The sequence below is a fragment of the Solea senegalensis genome, linkage group LG8 (assembly GCF_019176455.1).
Source record: "Solea senegalensis isolate Sse05_10M linkage group LG8, IFAPA_SoseM_1, whole genome shotgun sequence".
Classification (NCBI taxonomy): Eukaryota; Metazoa; Chordata; class Actinopteri; order Pleuronectiformes; family Soleidae; genus Solea; species Solea senegalensis.
Genome location: NC_058028.1, coordinates 10,736,867 through 10,753,336, shown reverse-complemented (window position 1 = coordinate 10,753,336; position 16,470 = coordinate 10,736,867).

Genomic DNA, 16,470 nt, shown 5'->3' with positions numbered 1-16,470 from the left:
TGACCAAATGTGTCTAACACCATCAAACTATAACATTCATGCATAGTTTGATGGTGGGAGGAAACTGGAGAGCCTGGAGAAAACCCACGCAGACATGGAAGGAACATCCCCCACCTCTCCTCTACACCCTTCCTTTCACCACAACCTGTCGTGGCAGATGGCCGCACATCTTTGAGTCTGGTTCTGTCAGAGATTTCTTCCTGTTAAAAGGGAGTTTATTTTCTCTCCACTGATGCCTAGTGCTTGGTCATTGTGTGTTGTAAAGGTTTTTGCCTTACTATGTACACTGCCTTGGGATAATGTATGCTGTGATTTGAACTGAAATTTTAAACTTCGAAAGGTCCCAGACCTGGGAATCAACCCAGCACCTTCTTGCTGTGAGGCAACAGTGCTATCCACTACTAACCACTATGCCACCATGCTATCCACTTTCATTTACTGTTACTATTACGTAAATGGAATAGTTGTAAGCTGTATGATATTAGTCATAGGTATAATCACATTAAATAAAATAAAAAAGGTTTTTGTAGTCTTAGAATAAGCCTTTATATGTATTTAATTCCTTGTTTTCTACAGCAGCCGGAATGGAAAAACAAGCCAATTCTACATTTGGCACTGTGAGCCTTACTCTCTGTCAGTGAAGGCCACTGTAGTTCCCTGACAGGCTGGAGTGAGCCACGGAGTCCTGTGTTTGTTACAATCTGCAGTCTCATCATTGGATTAGTCACAACTTTAATATGTGTGTGCTTTGCTATTTTATTTATGTCAATATACCGTAATCCTGACTAAGTGTGATAGGATATTAATGACGATTATTGACTGCTTAATGACTCCCCCGTGGTGGCACACAGCACAGACTGAGGGTCATGAAAACAGTGCGGTTAACTGGCAGAAGTAGACGTTTATAGTGGAATAACGGCAAACAGCAGTGTAAAGAATGTAACTCTTCCAGTTTCTGCACATGACCTTTACAGGGGCAGATGTTTTCCTTCAGTTTACATAGATACTGCAACTCATTATATGATATCAATCATCACAGAATCACTGTATTGTGATATTGTTGTTATCGGGATGCGTACATTGCACTCCACCCCTAGTTTTAGGCTTTCATCATGTATAGACATGACATAACAGCTATATAGCCCCACAAATAATAAGCTCAAATGAACACAAAGTCAAGAATATTATAACCTTCACAGCTCAATGTTTTTTTTTTTCATCTATACCTCATAAACTGGCAGAAGAAAAGAAGTGACCTTATCCCCTCACTCCACCACTTAATTTGGAGGCAGAAAATAAAGTGCTGTAAGAATAAAAGACACGTTGGTCTTGTCTTGACCAGTGCTCTTACTCTTCAAGGCGAACAGTCACTCATGATCAGCACTTGTGGTAAATAACCGGCCAATTAGGATAGGAGCAGACGCACTGACAGAGAAACACGGCAGAAGCAAAGATCCCAGACACACACACACATATAACGCCGTGCAGGAATAACTCGAGAAATGGCTCGAGAAGATAATAATAAGACAAAGAAAAATAAGAAATGAAGCAGTTGGTATCTGCCCACATACCCTCTGGTTTGTACTTGAAACATTGTTTAGTTTTATCGCCCTAACCTGTTTACTGCTGTAGTAAAATATACGAATCAATTCCTTAAAGTGTGGCATGTCTTATAATGGAGCTCTTCTTTCTGTGATTACAGCCTGACATCCCGCTTTAACAGCGTCCCTGTCTCTGTAATTGTATGCATATTGGATTTTAATAACGGTGCAGAATATTTTCAGACAGTGAACATGCTGATAACCAGCCTTGTGCTTTGACTAGCTGACAAGTCAATTGTTCACTGCCATTTACTCATGCCTAATGCCATTACACACGCATAAGACAGAGGAGGAGAGATGGCTACATTTGGAAAAGAAATCATTGTTTGACTGCGTGTCATACCTTCTATTTCTTATTTCCTTCATTTTTCAACAGTCTTCTTCATTTCATTCAACCCGTGTGACCACACGGCGCTACAGCGATCACTCTTCTGTAAAGAACTGCTCGTGCCACTGGTTAAACGGTAGACATTTTGATTAATATTTTCCATTTGTTTAGCAAGCTTTGAGCTAAAATTAGACGGCCACCTCTTCCCTCGGCAGGACAGCGGTGACTTTGGTTTCCCCCGCCAGGCCAGACCAACGCGCACAACACCAGTTCCAGAGAGGAGAGGAGGGGAAGGAAGGGAGGGAGGTAGGGAGAGAGGGAGGGAGGGCTGGCGCGGGAGTAATTTCAGTGGATTGTGAGCGGACAGTAGCTCCGCTGGGAGAGCTGGCAATCATGGGGGAAACAATGTTTACATCGATCAGCTGTCAGGAAGATTTATGGCCTCATTTTGCTGTAATGGAGAATTAGTGGGGAGATTATCAGCGACTCAACACCACCGCTTGTTACCCATGTCCAGGCCTGGCAATTTGTCTCTCCCCAGGAGCAGCCCAAACACTTGTGACAGCACCAGCACTTGCCCTAATTCAATCATGAGAAAATGTTGGAATTAATTTGTTACAAGAAAATTTAAATATGTTCCAGCTGAGCAGTGGCCTATAGTCACTTGAAAAAGCAAAGAGGAAAAGAGAGAAGCAGAGAGAAAGCGTCTGATTTATTGTGGTGGGCAAGATATTGATCCAGTTCGATCCTGGCCTGCGCACAGAGGGTTTAATGTGTAATAATTTCCAATTTAAAGCTCCTTCTCAAGATCATGGCTGTAAGGAGAGGAGAGGAGAAGGCAGGCTGGGGCTGCGCAGCCAGCCCACTGATTAAGGAGCCTGTTGCTAAGGCTTTGTCAAAAGCTCCGTTTGAATGTAAATGTGGGGTTATCTGTCCCAGCATCTCCTGTGAGCCGAACACAGACGATATTTGTCTGTCAGGCTGGTGACAGGCGTGAAGACGGGGTGTAACGCTCAGCCCATGTAAGATCCCACCAGTGCGAATAATTCAAGGTGGCCTGTCTGTGTCGAGCAATTTCAAGGATCATAGAGGTGAAATACAAACGACGGTCAAGGATAAACACAACGGGCCGTGTTTCCATCATGGTACAGTTAGGTTTGGTACAGTAGGGTGTGGTCTGGAACGGCAAAAGCCCTGGGTCAGGCTGGCGTTTTGACTGAGAACAGTACCTTTACTTGGTAGGTGGGGCCAACAGACAACAATGGAGGACATCCAGCAGCAATTTTCTTCTCTTTTCTGCTCAGTTTGTGGCTGTTAGTCTCAACAAGACGTCAAAGCTTTGTTTGAGAACAGACTGCGGGTGTTGAAGAAACATCAAAAACACCAAATTTATTTTCTTTTTGTTCATAAAAACAAGCCAAGCGAACTTTGAAATGTGACGTATTTCCAAATTTTCACAAATTCAATCTGATTAAACATTTTGGGTGCTTTTTGCTAAGGTGTGATTATATAGTTGGTGAAAATGAAAAAAAAGTTTCATCAGATCGCCTAGGCCGTGCTGAAAAAAAGGACATAAGACACTCTATATTGCACATTCTTATAGCATCTGTATATACTGTACGTTTTAACATAGTAATGGAAAAAAAGCAGCCTCTGTGTTCTAAGGGTTAAAAACATTAACAGGCAGAAAGAGAGAAGCAACTTCCTCACTTTCTTTTTTTGTCGCCCCCTGGTGTCTATTCAGCACATTTTTACTTCCGGATTGGCGTCTTCAAGAGAAACAGCTGACTTTATCCTCTTCTCTTTTTCTTTTTTTTACGGACAGAGCATGTTGCTACATAGATTAGACTAAACCCGTTTGCAGCAAGCTGGAATAGCAACAACTGTGAGTTCAGAAAAGGTGGTTGGGGTTAGAGTTTGGTGTTAAGTGCATGTTCTGTGGCTTCTGTTCATCCTACTTAGGTGCCTCTGGTGTCCGCGGGACACATGATCACCCTTAACCATACCCCCTTCCTCAACCCACCCGGTCTCTTCCTCCTCCACCAGCACCCCGAGGACTCCTGTCAGCACGCTGACCTATTGATCAAGCTGTCTGTGCGCCACAAAGAGTCCTCAATTTGAGCAGGCTAAGGTTAACAGAACACAGCGAGATAACCATCATACACATCAGCAGTCGGATGACACAGGGCATGTTACTCGATGCTGGATGCTGGATTTTATTCTAGGCAACATCTTTTGCTCCGGTCTGTGCTTATCTTCATTTTTTTAACCCCACATTCAGATACTCAGATTACACAGACAAAAAAAAATGGTGAGGAATATTGAGGAATATGTGAACAAATGCATGAAGCGGTACATGCTATTCAACTCCTCCTTTATCTTTCTCTGCTCGGGTTTCATAACCCCTTGAGTTAAAGCAGGCAACCTCGTGTTCTTTGCTGTTGCAGCAGCTACATAATCCACTGTTAACACAAGAGCGATTGGAAACCTTCTAGCAAAAGAGAGCATTGAGATGGAGGAAACACACACACACACACACACACACACACACTTTCTCTGAACTCTACCTTTGGGGGTTCCCTGCCGAACCAGCAGCCTGTTAAAAGTGAAACAACAAATAAACGCCTCACTTCCCTTTCCTCTCCCTCCATCTCTCCCTCAGTCCCTCTCTCCGTCTTTCTATGAATACATGTGCATGCATGTGTGTGTATGTGTGTGTGTGTGTGTATGTACGTAGCTTGCAGGCCATTCCTGACCATGGACATACAGTAGTTAAATGAAGTGGAGAAGCTGGCTCCAGCGCTGTGACCTCTGCAGGCCACAGTCTCCTCCTCCTCTAGCTTTGTTTATTACCATCTCAAGGTTTCTCTCTCTATTCTGCTCTGATTTCTTATTTTTCTCTGTCTATAAGAAAAATAGCCGACAAGACATTGTCTGTTCCCCGACTGTTGACGTTTCTGTGAAACAGTTTTTACAAATTAGTTAACAGACGGGCTCTTAAAAAAGCTCAATGCACACACATTAGCATGAGTTAATTGATGCCTAATTAATTTCTGCTGCCATGCATAAATTTGGGCTCCTTTCCCCGACTGCCACAGGAGACCAAGACAAGGGCGATGATTTCCAGGCTTCCCATAAATAAATGAATAAACATCGAGACGGGCCAGAGAGAAGCTGGTATTGCAGACTAGCCAGGTGTGCAAGGTTAAAGACCAACTATGTGGGCGTACACACGGTCCCCCACACAAACATGGCACACACACACACACACACACAGCACAGCAGGAGCAGGTGCAAATACAAATGATCTTTGAAACCCACTGGAGGTGCCAGGATGAAGCACCAAGGCACAACACTAAGTGCACGCTAAAGCAACACATTACAGCATCCTCTCTGAACGTCGCAAGTCCAGAAATTCAAAATGCATGTCACTGTCACAATTCCGCTCCCCACCCCCCACACACACATACACCTCTGTTCTTGTTATTTATTCTACCTGAGCACCACACTACATCCAAATCCCACAGAAGAGTGTGTGGAGTGGATGATAGTAGTGGCCTCTCTCTCGCCTAATTTGTAGTAATTGGTAGCTCATTAGGTGAAGCAGGTCAGTGTCACTGAGAGCAGGCTGTCAGGGCGCGAGGTTAATGACAGAGAGGAGACGCAGACAGGCAGATTAAAAACTCTGTCGTCTGCCATGCCTCTCCTCTGCTGGCGTGTCTCTAGCCAAAGGTCCAGCTGTCCACCATATGCAGAGTTCTGACTATATCTGTCCCACAACTCGATGGAAAAGTTCACTGTAACGCGTCTGCTGTATGATGACATGATGGTAAGACAAAAAGACCAATTACGCTTTCCCACTATGCAGTTCTAGCACGGCTCGGGCTCTATCTGTTTTTTTTTTGGTGGTTTTCCATTAGTGATAGTACCCGCTGCTTTTTTTTTAGCACCCGGTGAGGTACCAAGCGAGCTGAGACGATAAAATGTGACGTCAACAGACTGCCGGCCACTGACTGGTCAGAGAGTGTCTTCATGGGAAGAGTCATGAGCGCGTCGTCCGACGCAAGAATCAAAAGAATAAAAAGACTCAGTTTGAAAAAGCCTGAAAACGTGCGTTAATCTGCAACATTTAGCAAATACATTTCTAAAATCTCTATATTTAACAGAGGAGTCTTGTGTATTTAGCAACAGCATTGCCGAAAAGTGGTGATCTTGAGCTGAATCACAACCGGTTCGGCTGTATTTTAGTTCAGTGACCGTGTCAGACGGAGTCACGCAGTCCGGTCACGCAGGAAGTACTGAACGATTCTGTGAACTAATCTTGTAAACGAATTGACGAACTGATTCTAATGATTCAGTACACAGAAAACAACTGCTTTGCTCGTCACTAGTTTGTGTGTGTCACGTGTAAAACATCGTCGCGACAGAGAGGACTAACTTCCTTTCATTTCCCTTCATCGCCCTTTAGTCCACCCACAGACACGTGTGTTTGAGAAAAGCTTCAGTCAGCCAAACACTGACACACACATCCTGACTGGGAAAGAACCAGAGATACAAACAGAATGTGACTCTGTGATATAAGAGTGGAGTGTATTGAATGTCACTGCATATGTGATGCTCAGACAGTGAGTGACAGGTATTCTTTATCAGCCAGTGTGTAACAGCATATTGTTGTTTTTTCTCTCTAGTTCTGGTGTGGAGTAAGCAAACATGGAGAAAGCATTTGATACTTTGCTTTTTAGGGAGCTTATACTGAAACATCAGGCCATGGACTGCAGGTGAAAATTCACAGGCATGTTTATAAAAGGGTTAGAGGTTTGTGAAAATTAGGGAAAATAGGCCTCTTTTTAATTTTGATTTTTTTACAAATGTTAGCAGACGTGGTTACAAGATTACTTTCTAATCAAACAGTCAAAATATTATATTCCATGGGATATTCATGAGGGCATTACCAGAATAATACTTTTAAAACTGAAAGTCACTTTTATTTATAAAGCCCATCGTCACAAACACACAGTGTTTGCCTCACAGTGACACAGGTGTCAAGTACAAAAGCTTTGTTTTTCATGTTTGTGTGCGTATATGAATGCAGTACTAGCACAATAGTCGGCGGATTTATTCCCTCACGGAAATAGGATTGTGTTATTTTATCTTTCAGACAGTTGTTATGGCCTTTCTTTTATTTTTTTTTATCAGAACAGTTAAAACTCACAGGGCCTGTCAAAAGACAACAACATTGAGTTACAGGAAGCGAGGGCTGTCACGGTGAGTCGCCGCTGTTTGAGACACAGCGAGTGGGTTTTTTGGGCGCTGCTGCTATTTATTTCTCCGGCAATGACCACAGGATGCATTTAGTGAGATCTGTGAGGTCGACAGAGCAGCGTTAATGTGATAGTGATACGACAGCGAGACATACGACGGACCTGCGGATGCACTTAGCAGGTGGTCAGAGAGGAGAGCGGACGGCACTGCCACAGCCACATCCAGGTGGTTTGAACTTGAGACAAACTCCTGTCAGTCCAGCAGGCAAACGTGACTCTGTGTGTGTGTGTGTGTGTGTGTGTGCGGAGAGAACAGCACCTAATGGATCACATAAAGAGAAAAAGTGTGTAACTTAAGAGTGACGGCTAACTGAGTGAAACTGAGATTGTAAGAGCTCTTAAGGTTATGTAAATCTAACCCAAGAATCGTCTTTTATTCATGCACCTTACATAGGCTTTTTCCCATCATTACGTGGAATGGATTACTGTACCCAATTTAGATCGTGTTTCATCAATTTTCTTTTTTTCGCAGAGACTCCAAACCCGTGGCATGAATTGTGAGTAATTATCAGCTGCCAGTTTGCCCAGACATAATCGGGGGACTTTTGACAGGTGAGTTATTAAAGTGTCCTTTGTACCTGATAAACATATTAATTTATTTCAAGATAGATAATTTCATCAATGCAGCAGTCACATCATATATGGGCTGGATGATACCCTCTCCGTTTTAATTATACAAATATCACAGTCGTCAAAATGACAGATTTTTTAGACATTTAGAACCCGCAGCGCCTTTTCTCCTCCGTGAAGGTTTGATTAAAATAGAGCGCCATCAACTCTCGCAAAAGTATTGTTTGTTCACACACTCAATTGAAAGCTGTAATTGTTGTGTTTTATTCACATTTCATGAGAAAAACTTCTATTATCCAGTCTCTGTTATTCACAGGAATAATTTAGCCTTCAGCCAGCCCTCACTGATAATAATAATAATAATAATAATAAAAAAGCTCTTATAAGATCATCAATACTGTTCTCAAACATGAGTCTGCATCAATTTTAACTTCCTATGGCAAATAATTACATTACTATAATAAATAAAGGAATAATATATAATAATATATAATATATTTCTATATTTCTATCCAAAAATTCATAGATAAAGACATGTAAGGAAGTGCTGTGAAGCTGTAAACTCTGAATTACTCCAATTCTGAATTATGGATCATGTTTTTTTTTCTCCCTCCATTAGCTGTTTATTGATTTGTTGCTTCTTTTACTTACAGTATTTGTTGACAAATGTTAGTGAATGTTTTGTGAAAATTTAGTAAAAGATCACTTCTAGCTCCAAATCAATATGAGAGCACTTTTCATTTTCACATCATTTACTACATAAAATCAAATACATTTTGTTTTTTAATCACTGATTGGCCAAAATGTATAATAACAGTTAAAGATACAGTAAATTTTTCAGTTCACGTCAACATTTTCATGTGTAAAAATTACACTGATTGTAGCCTATGAAAATTCTCATTACTAAGCTATTACCTGGATATTATATAACATGGTATTACGATAACATTAACTCTATAATAGTTGTAAATGATATTACCATATTGTCATTGTATTGTAATGTAAAGTGTTACCTAAAGTAGCTTAAACGTGATGTTTCATGTCACTGATCAGAACTCATGAAATAATTTTAAACCTCATTAAATCAAATCAATCATAATAATTAAAAGAAAAACAAAAAAAACTATTACTTATTACTTAAGTATAAAGTTGTAGCAGAGCAGATTTTGTTGTAGTTCTTGTATTTGTTTACTGGCATAAACACTGACCTTGTCAAGACCAGTAGTTCTCATGGGTACCAAAACCTGGTCCTAATAAGGCAGAGGAAGGACTGGTTAAGCTTAGGGCTAACATTTGATTTGCGGTTAAGTGATGTCCACATCTATGAGGCTAAAATTTGAAAACGAGTGTTCCGTCTCCAGAACACCACAGCACGCCTCCTCATTCACTCATTCACACACATTCATTACCATGACCATGTCACTCCTGTTCATCAAGAACTGCACTGGCTTCCTGTACTATATATCATATACACCACCCCCCAAAAATAACACACCTACATGCTCCACCACCACACCACCTCATGTAGACTCTGCTCCTCTGATGTCAATCACCTACACCTAGGATCCTCCCTCTGGAACTCCCTCCTAAACACATCCATGCCTGTGCTGAGCCATCCATCTCCATGGTACATGTGTGGCTACCAGCAGCAGACTATACCTCATTTACCCTCAAGCATGTTTCCATGGTAATTGTCTTCTTTTTTTGACCAAAACAAGAGCGTGTCACCAACAGGACTGGAAAGTGTCGTGCTTAAGGGAGCACGTGTAGTCGGAATGGTCCGTGTGGAAAAACAAAATGTCAACGTCATGCAGACCGTGGCAGAAAGTATGACCTGACCACTGACCAGTAAGTTCAGAGAAGGTTAGTGAGTTATATTGTTGGGTTTAAGATTTTCAAGCCAATTTCTCTTTTCAATGTGAAAGGCACTTTCTTTGAAAGGTCAACAAGACAAAGTGCTGTATTAATACACTATTTACCATTTACATCCCATAATAACACACTAACAGTTAAAAAAACAAAAAACAACCTCCAATACAAGAAAACAGAGATTAAAATATGAAATCCTGACACAATATTTGATTTTAACAGTGTTTTCACTGGAAGATCAGGTGTCATATATTGTCTGCCAACAAGCCAGCGTGTCAGTCCATCACTGCGCTCTGGGGAATTTAATCATTTGCTGATTTTGTTTGTTAACACAATGCAGTACGCTGCCAAATTCTTATTTAGGCTTCACTCCATCCAAAAGTCTGTCTAACTTGAAGGTCTGGGGTTTGGGATTCCCTGCTCGAGGTGACCTGAGCAGATCAGGCCCGCTGTGATTGACAGGTAAGGCTGACCTCATCTGGGGTTGTCGGTCCCTGAAGACTGATCACTGTCACACAACATGGAGCAGATGGTATGAAACAACACATGCAACACTGCAATTGTGGAACACCTCAAGGGATTCTTTCTCCTCCTTGTGCCACCTTAATTTACTCAAATTGCACTGGTAAGAATTAAAACCATCTCTTCTTTTCATACAAATTGGACGCTCTAAATTGACCGTTTGTGAGACTGAATGGTTGTTTGTCTCTGTATGTGTCCCTCTGATGGACTGGCGATCTGTCCAGGGTGTACTCCATCTTTCGCCCTATGTCAGCTGGGATTGGCACAGCTCCTCCCGCGACCCTCATGTGGAGGATAAAGTGGTAGAAGATGGATGGATGGATGGATGGACTTCTTTTCATGACTCTGCATCTGAGGCCTTTTACACTTTCACATAAGTTAGAAACACTTCCTATCACATGTCCGATGGCTGCAGAGAACTCGTTATTGCCACTTTCTGCCGCTAGCAGAAAGTGGCAATAACTCAACAATAAATTGTCAAGTTTGAAATGAAAGTATAACATAAGGTCTGCGCTGATCATTAGGATTCAATTAATCACTCAATTATCTAAATGGTTCAGTGTGTGCGCCGAGGCAGACGGGATCTAAGACAGCAACATCAGTTAAAACAGTCTAATGAACTGAGCGGAATTCATCATGAAACAGCAAATGATTAGCAACTGTGTCTCAGGGGAATACTTCAAAAGGAACCTCAAAGTGGTTTGGTTTAGTGATGCTTTGCCTTCAAAAGCAGAACATAAACACGCTGCTTACGACTACACAGGCAGGAAAAGCTGTCTCCCATGCCTTTCATTTACTGCAATAAATAATGATTCATCACCAAAAAAGTTTAGAAAGGCTGTATTTGTTTGCATCAGACGACTGTGACCTTTGTGGTGTTGTTCAGAGATTAAAGTGACACGGCAGCCAAACATGCTCAGAATCAACAAATTAACATACACCCCCAGCCCGTCATAGCTTTGCTTGACAGGAGGGAGAATTCAGTTTGTTGTGTTTTTTTTTTTTTTTGCTGAGAACGGCAAACGTGTGGCAGCGGAGCTGAGAGACTGGAGGATCACTGGTGGCTCCACTGCTGGGGACCACAACGTAATTAAAATGACAGAAACAAAGTGAATCTAATTAGGAATCCCTCCGCTCTAGCTCGTTAGCGCCCAACACTGCTAAATTATTTTCCTCCATGGAAATAAATGAGGCCACTTGTCTTCGCAGATTTGGGGGCCGCGAGGTGCTCGGGGATGAAGCGAACGCGGGAAAGTAATTATTGAAGTCTAACTGGCAGAGCCGAGCGTCTGAACGCAAAGTCTTACACGCGCGCGCTGACAGCTACATCGGTCAGCGGAGGCACACACCTGAAAACAAGCACGAGGCTGCTTAACATGGGTCACCGGCTCGATGGGAGCTTAACGAGTAGGTGGTTGTGAGAATGTGAGATTCCCAGCGCTCCCATCCACTGCCTGCGTGCCATCACACAGAAAAAACACACAGCTCATCAGAAACAGTTGGACCTCCTCAGTGTTTCTGTTGGTCCGTCTGTCTGTCTGTCTGTGGTCTGGCTCTCTGTCTCACACCTACACACACACATGCTTTCCTTCGCAGTATGCCATGTCCACAATCACCAGACCCCCCACACACACACACACACCCCGGTTGGTGTAGTGAGGTAAGTGAATCCAGTTGCTGATAGTTTGGAGGGAGCCTGGGGAGCCATTGAGAGCCCATTAGGAGGTTAAGTGGAGGAAGCTCTCCATTGTTCTGCTGTTTGATTCCTGCCCTGTGACCCACACTCTGCTGGCCAGAGCCTGGGAAACCCTGTTAGTGATGACGAAGGGGGATAAAGGACCGTCTCACATGCATGAGTACACACACACACAGCTGACATACAGGAGGTTGGAACAGTACGGAGCACTGACAGTTGGATGACTCCCCGTGGACCACTGGCTGTCTGTAAGGGCGGACAGGTTTCCGGCCAGACGACAGTAGGCATAAGGCCAACGAAAGGGCAAACTCAAAAAAGTCAGCCTTTGCGTGATAGGAAAAGTACAACTTTCTGATAAGTAATGGGACAGTAGAGCTTCATACTTTGTTATTGGCAAGACTTATTTAGTAGCAGCTAACTTGTTAGTTTCAAGCCAAAGATGACTGCATATTTTGGTTTGGTCAGGTTGTGGAAAATCCTCTTGACTGGTGTTTATTCTCCTCCTGTTTGACATTTGCTTTGTCTTTTGTGGCCTTTTCTCCTGCTCTGTTTGACCACTGCTGGATGAAAACCCAACCCGGTGGATACAACAAGACAACTGCAGATTTGTGAGACAGTATTCATGCTCATGTCAGTGCTTTAGGTTTTATAACTATTCAGCCATAAACCAACGTTTTGGACTAATTAATAAAAAACAAAAGAAATTACCTGATAATGGTAAAGTCAAGACTGACATCAAATTTCACAAAAAGAAAAAAGAAATCTAGAGGAATACAGTCCAACCAAAGAAAGTATATGGGAACTGTTAATATCACTAAAAATATCATTATAAAATTAACATCTGTACAATAAGGATATTGTATGGCTATTTAATAACATTGATGCAAGGATGGATTGTGTCTTTCAATCTGAAAGTTATCCAATAATGTACATGTGCATTACTGGCTTACTATATCACCAACAAACTAAATAAAAACAAAAACAATGCTGGTTTCTCATCACTTAGTTATGGGTCTGAAGATCATCATGAACTGGAGACACAGACAGAAAAGTGATTGTTTTTAATCATTCATAACCTTTGTTGTGCAAGTTACTCATGAAGTGTACAGGGTGTACTTGTTAATTATTACTAATTTAAAAGTAATACTTTGGTAAAAGTAGACAATTATATGACTTGTTATGTTACGTTTGTAAATACAACCAAAAAGCAAGTTTCTTTAGGAACCTAATCCAATTTATTGGACCAAAGCTTTAGCAGTCAAACTACAGAACTGCAAACATGGCGCAGCCTCTTAAGGTTAAAAACTGTTCTCTGCATATTCCTTCTGATGTGACCTGCCACGACCGCTACCAATGGGACCAAGGAAGCAGAAGGGAATGCAACAGGGGAGGAAGAGGACAACCGCAGAGTAATGTGAAAGATGGCAGTGGACTGGGTGGGGGTTTGGGGAGAGGAGAGAGAAAGGGGGAGGAGGGGGAGGAGGGAGGCGAGGCTGGATGTCTTGTTTGGCTGATAGTAATCTGACAGCTATTAGAGAGAGGAGAGTTAGAGACCTGCTGGCCTGGTGGTGCTGCTGGTGGCGGTGTGTGTGTGTGTGTGTGTGACAGGCGGGGGTGTAATGGTGGTGTTTGAGTGATGTGATATATCCTCTTCTTCACACTGGAACCAGCCGGAGAGAGAGAGAGAGAGAGTGAGAGAGAGAGAGTGTGTGTGTGTGCGTGTATCACTTCATTCTTCTACATTCAATTCTCTCTTAGCCTCAATGGCCTCTTTCTCATCTCCCCCCTTTTTTTTCTCGCTCTCTGTCGTTCGTCCTTCCTCCCTCCTCCTCCTCCAGTCTCCCCTCTCCTCCTTTGGTGCAGCGGGTGCCACTGTACATTTCAGTGCCTCTCTGTGTTACAAGGCCTGCCCTTAATTTGACAGTGTCATGGGGATCCATCTTCATTCTCTCACTCTTTTCATAATCTGATCCTCTTCCTCTAGCATGCAATTAGTGCCCCTCCTCTTTCCTCCCTCCCCCCTCCACTCCGTCCGCGGTCCCCTTGCGGCCCCCGAGCAGCGTGCCACTGCCCCCGCCGCGCGGCCTGGATGATTGCTACAGCTTTCCCTGTGCAATCCATTTAGAGCCGGGGCCCTGTAATGAATATGTACATTGAGAGGGACCTCGGCAAGGGGGAGGGTCATGAGCAATCAACCTTGAATTCAATTATGCCAGTGAAGGTTAATGACTGTGCTCAGTGGTCAGAGGCACGCGCCACATCGCCCATTAAAGCAGCTTGTCAGAACTGACAATGTGGGGGCAGGGAGGCACGGGCTTGGAGGGAGAACGTGGGTGAGTGAGAGAGGTGGGAGAAAGAGTGAGGTGGTGGGACGGAGGGAGAAATAAGCAAGAGGAAGGGATGAGGAAGAGTTTGCCGATGTACGCTGAGAGGAAGACGGAGTGAGCTGGCGAGCAGGGGAGGAGTCATGAGACACGAGCAGCCAGTTAGATGGACAGATAGATAAAATGGTGTCAGTCGTAGGTGCTAGATTACATTGAGTTCACCGAACAAATCAGATTGCAAAGTTCTTCAGCCTCCACCGCCACTGCTTCCCCCACCTCCTCCTCCTACCTCTGTGTCCCCCTGAGGTGAAGCTGAGCGCACAAGCTGTAATATGATTAGTCTACATAAAGACGTGTCTGGAGTGTAATTCACTGCTCACTAACGAGGCCCTGTCTGAACCCAGGACACTGCATGACTAAGCCCCTCCCATCCAGTTCCAAGTCACACGCTTTATGCCACTGTATTCCTTCATACTGCACCCTCTCCCCTTCCCCTCACCAAAACTCAAACTAGTGTCAACTAGTGTCTCATACATCATCTCCAACCTCTGCACTCTCTCTATAGCCTGGGTTACTGTTGCCACAGCGCACCTGACTCGAGGCTGCACACAGCACAAATGACGTCATCACCCCCAGGCTCCAAAAGCTGTCGCTGCCCTCTGATTTTTTCGTATGAGGTGCTTACCATGCACTCAATGGATGTTTCTGCAGGAAACTGGCCTACCAGATTTATCTTTATAAGCAGCTGCAGACACATCACACATCTCTTTTACTACTTTAATGTAGCTAATTAGACATGTCAGGTGTGAAAACCAAACTCAAATGGTGTGCCAGCCACTTACAGCACACGCCGTCTAAGGCGTAAAACAAGGTTTTACTCCTATCTCATGTGTCATTCTGCCAAGTTTCCAGGCAATCAAGTCTTGGTAAACAAAATGGACGTAGTCTTCTGCTTTGAAAAGTGAAGACCAGAAAGTAGGAGAGAAGTAGCCACTAGAGGGCAACTCCACTGGATGCAAAACTACTGGAGTATGAGCCTATTTCTTACCCCCAAAATACACTGGATGCAGAACAGATGCGCTGTTCCTAGTGTCTGCGCAGTAATTCTCAACACGGAAAAAAACACAACAAATGGAGCAGTATTTCTACCGACCGAAGAAATAGGAGCATGCTGGGCTTGCGAGGATTCTTTCTATGATGTAGTCAAGTGAAATACGACGTGGCGTCAACGCGGGATGTCATATTCTGAGAAGTAAACTGGGTGTTTAATTTGCCTACTTCCTCTCCAGCTCGTGCTGAATTCTGCTGAATTTATGCCTTTCAGTTGCAGCATCCGCCGGAAATAGAAGTGCTGCGTATCCACTCCGCCTTCCGGCAACTGAGTGGACCCGAAACGCAGACGTTCGCAGCCAGTAAACTTTGACACACTGACTAGAACGGATGTTTATCAGCTCTGACGCCGGATCAGGGACACAACGCAACCGTTCCACAACCAGTGTATTTTGGGGGGGTAACTGTATAACGTCAAAAGATTTTCCAGATTTTCCAGAGGATTCTTAATTGCCAGTTTCAGGTCTTCCTCAATAGAATACAATGCAAAATTCACAAATGATGTTCCACTTTAAAAATTTAATTCTAAACAAAGCACAGCACATATGAGTGGACTACATCATCAGTTGCTTGTTCTGCCATTGTGAGAAAGGACTTTTGATTGTGATTTGTTTCTGTCACATTATTCTGTTCATTATACACCACAACACACACACAGTGTGTGGCATTTCAGCACAGGGCAAATCCACATTTTAACAACAGTGGGTACTGTACTGCAGACTTGATTTGTCTTGCTTTTCTACAAAACCTTCTGCCACTGTTGTTGCTGCTGAAGTGTCTTCCCTGTCACATCCCTGTGCTGCACCTATTGTTCATGTCTATATTGCATTTTGCCGACAGCGTGGATGTGCACAACTGACACTCCAAAAAGACACAGGATATGCATGGTACGCATGGCAGCCATCATTGTCGACCGTTTAACAGGTCGATCAAGTACGCAAAGTCCCGATGATCGAATATTCAAGGCAACTTGAATCCTGTCAGATGACATCAGGATTGTTTCAGGCTTTTAAAAATCCAGTCAAGTAAAGCGCTGTAAACATGGATGCATCTCTTCACTCCTCACTCTCATCCTCAACTCCGAAGCACTGCATTCGTCTTCTCATTTCTCATCTCCAAACATTGATAG